Source organism: Zingiber officinale, chromosome 2A, assembly GCF_018446385.1.
Source record: "Zingiber officinale cultivar Zhangliang chromosome 2A, Zo_v1.1, whole genome shotgun sequence".
Taxonomy (NCBI): Eukaryota; Viridiplantae; Streptophyta; class Magnoliopsida; order Zingiberales; family Zingiberaceae; genus Zingiber; species Zingiber officinale.
Window position 1 is genome coordinate 124,740,756 of NC_055988.1, and position 4,143 is coordinate 124,744,898.

The window sequence follows — 4,143 nt, forward strand, 5'->3', positions numbered from 1 at the left end:
TTAGTAAGTAAACATGGTTGAATTCATATTGTAACAGTTATGAAATTGTAACAATTATGAAATTGTAATTACTACATTATAATTATTTTTTAACATATTAAATATGTATTACAATAATTATGAATTAATATGTATTATAATAATTATGAAGTCGTAATTATTACACTACGTCCACTTATGATTTAAGCAAGAGGTAATAATAATCTAAAGAGTACTAGAGGATAATTAGATAATTGTACACTAATAAACCGTACGTCTCTGTGATGATTTTGAAAAAAACGAATGCGCCCTTTTACTTCTGCCCTTTTATTACAGTAATTTGATAAAATTAATAAAAAATATTGTAATATAAAAATACATATTTATAGTAAATTTGATTAATATGGACTAAAAGAAAATATAACAAGTTGATTTAAAGTGTTACTCATTTATAAGTTTTTTGTTATGTTTGACGGAAGCAACAAGCAGGAAGACAAAGAAAATCACATATTTAGCTCTTTAAGTCCTTATCGATCATCGAGTAGACAGTCGCGTCATTTTGGCTTGAGTGAACATGCGATGCAAAAGTTCATAACGTCATCTTCACGGCTCACCACAAGGCCTTATAGAAGATATATAAATCTATCACTTACCATGCAAAAGTTAACGTCATCTCCAGTGCTCACTCAAGACCTCATGGAAGAGAGATAAATAATAATACTAAACAACATCATAGATGGAATGCACTTATTTGTAAGGAAATGAACTCCTAAAGATTCGCACTTTACTTTATATGATACAAATCTATCACCCGTAATTCAGTTGAACATGGATCAGAGATTGTGCAACATTGCATCTTGTCGATCATTCACTATAAAAAAAAAAGTCTAACAATAATGATTTTTCATCGTTATCCTAGCTCCTTTCGGACTGTTGTTAAAGGCTGTGTTGTTAAAAGGGGTGTCCAAAGACAACAGTTTTTAACCGTTGTCTTTGAAGGCAAAGACAACAATTTTACAACGGTGAAAAACCGTTATCTTTTCCTTCAAAGACAACAGTTTTTCATCATTGTCTTTGAGCGTCTACCTTTAATAACAGGGTCTTCAACAACAGTTTTAAACTATCTATGACAACGGTGAAAAATCGTTGTCTTTTTTAGATAAAAAATAAAAAAAATTAATACATAATTTTCTAATATTATAAATCATTCAAAATACTAAATTTTAAAATAAAATTTAATATACAATTTTCTAACATTCAAAAATAATATCTATAACATTCTGAAGAAATTTCATAAGCAACCAACAAAATGATAACACTATTAAAACAAAGGTAGAACAATATAACACGAGATTTTCTAATCTGTTTTGATTGTTGAACTTTTGCTCCTAATCTGTTTCAAGGACCGCAGCGCTGCTACGGTGCTCTTCATGTACAAGCTCTGCATATATTTAATCTCCTCCAACTCCGGAACCCTCCCACCTGATTGTGCCGGCTTTGGCACTCCATTTTGTTCGTCGCATTCTGCTGAAATTGACAGGTTGTTGCTGGGGAAGAGGTGGTCGAGCATAGCCACACACTCCTTCACGAGTTTGTATAGGAGATCAGTTGTAAAGAATGGCTGCTGCATCACCTTTTCGATGAAGGACTGCCTGATAAGTGCTCCTGTTCTCTTGTCATACTTCTTCAGTATTTTCACTAGACCTGAATTCATCACAATAAGAATAATAAACCATCTAAATGAGTGCACAAATTTTAAAAAAAAAAAGAACCAGAAGAAAGGACAGAACAGTTAATCAATAACACTCAGATAATTGTAAACTATAATTAGGCTCTGATCATGACTATGCTAACATGAGTTTCCTTGTTAACAAATTGAGAAATAATGGTTTGGAGAAATTAACAAACAAGACATGTAATATCTAAAACAAATGGGAGAGTTTGATACCTAAATAAAATCAACCTTGTTCAGTCAATGTAAAATCAGTTAAACTGCATTGGTAGTAGGCAAATAACATAAAATTTTATGTTGTGGAAGTTATAATGAGAGTGGATTGATTGTTTCACCAATGACAAGAGAAATATTACTGTGTGATTTGAAGAAGAAATCCAAACATCTATTCTGCTGAATGCTAATTTATCATAACCTAGCAAAACAAATTTACCAAGCTACTCTAACGCCCTTCTTAATCAATCTGATCAATTAGTAAACATGATTGTAGAATAAAACCCATAAATTGCCTCTGAAGCGAAAGTGCTAAGTTTATACTGGACTGAATGTAATTCACACACCATATGGATTGTTTGCAATGAAAATTACAAGCTCCAAAAAAAAAACGAAGGTTTGGAACATAAAGAGATATCAATCCATCACAACTTAGATTGTTTGGAGGATCCACAGAAGTGTATTAATTTACATGTTAGAATACTGAAAATAAGCTACAGTGAAATCTTTAATGTGTACCATGGACTACATAAGAATAGATCAAGAAAAAGTTGAATACTTACGGAAACCTACCCGTGTAGTTAATTACGTGATCTTCTCCTTAGCCTTTACTTTCCTTTGAACATTCTTCCTTGATAGTGATCTTCAAAATTATATTAATTGTCAAGATGCATGCTATAAAGCTGTTCAAACAATCACTTAGATAAAGCACAAACAATCACTTTGTTTGTACTTCAAGATCCTACAAAGATTGAATTGCACATGGCAAAGATGTCATCAGCCTGCAAACTTCTCGCTTAAATCAATTTCCAAACATGAAATACTAGTAGCGATATTGAACTATTTTTCTAGTTGTCAGTCTTTCTTGCAAAGGATGCAGTTTACTTTTCATTGACAGATAACATGTTGCATAAATACTTGACTAGCTGTAATATGAGTTTGAAGTACTCGGGGATTAACTATTGGAGTTATCTTTCAAATGTCGAATTAATGGAGAAGGACCTAACCTATCATAGTTTTCAAATAAAACATCTCAATAACCTGGGAAATGATGGGATAAAATGATTATCACGACAATTTATATTAAACAAAAAGAGATTCCTACTTACATTGCAGGATAAGTCTATGAGTTTTTTGAATTAGATGATGATGCAGATTGACTGCCTTTTGTTTCCTTGACATTCTCTTTCATATCAGGACAATCTTCATTTTTTGGGTTCAAGGTACTTGAATCCATCTTCTGGACCTCCTCTTTTGTGTATATAAAAATCTGACGGACCATAGCACAAAATTTCCTGCAGAAAATTATACAACACCAGTTGTCAACATATCCACTTTATACATAGAAAATGGAAGATATATATACATAAGAGAAGAACATTAGGAATGTAGAAGCATGCTTACTGCCAAGGGTCATCTCCAACAAGCATCATATCATCCTCATTATTAGTAAATACAATCATCCAATTTTTATTTGGAGCCATCAATTCTCCTTTGAATTCAAATAGCTGATTTAACTCCTCGATCAATTGGTCATAACCATCAAACTTTGTCAAGTCAACAGATCTTCCAAGTGCAACACCCTGCTTATGAACCTGATATCAAAATGGAAACAGAATCATCTTCTCCAATAAAAAAGAGGTACATTCTATAGCATGACATTCTTGATCTACTAAGGGACTGAATGGAGATGGACACTACACATTAAGTCAAATCTGAAAATGTGATTTAAAATCATTGGATCTTGCATATACACCAAAATTCAAAAGGCAAAGGAACTAGAAAGATATTAATCAGTCAGAAGCGAAGAACTAAATGGATGTTACTGCAAAAGGGAGAAATCATTTGATTTTAATGGAAGTTATCAGTTCTCGCATAGGCAGCATAAAGACTGTTGAAGAGTCACAGAGAAGTGGAGGGGATCGTCTTCGCCGTCGACGGAGGAGGCGTCAGGGTGCTTCTCGGTGAGGGCGCGGTGGGGGAGTTGCGGCTGGCGGTTGAGAAGGCGGCAAATGTTTTTTGGCCGGACGGATCTGTAATAAATGATCACACAACCAAACTCAACATCCCAAACAATGTATACAATCAAGTCCACACAAATCTAGCACTAAAAACAACTTACCCTCGAGCCATATCTGATATCTCTCTCGGAGGGCTCGGGAGGTTATTGTGGCGGTGAGCTGGGACAGAGGAATAGGGCAATGCCAATACTAGAGTAA

The 4,143-nt window shown here is 33.8% G+C and overlaps 1 long non-coding RNA gene across 2 annotated transcripts; it reads right to left on the reverse strand.

The window, feature by feature from the left end:
- Nucleotides 1-1,415: 1,415 nt before the first annotated feature.
- Nucleotides 1,416-3,689, reverse strand: LOC122039982. Of its 2 annotated transcripts, XR_006128464.1 has the most exons (4): nt 3,329-3,689; nt 3,034-3,219; nt 2,498-2,567; nt 1,416-1,683 (listed from the first exon to the last, which is right to left on the reverse strand). It is a non-coding gene; the product is annotated as an uncharacterized LOC122039982 (long non-coding RNA). The 2 variants fall into 2 exon arrangements; XR_006128463.1 differs by lacking the exons at nt 3,034-3,219; nt 3,329-3,689 and having other exon boundaries at nt 2,498-2,631.
- Nucleotides 3,690-4,143: the final 454 nt, after the last annotated feature.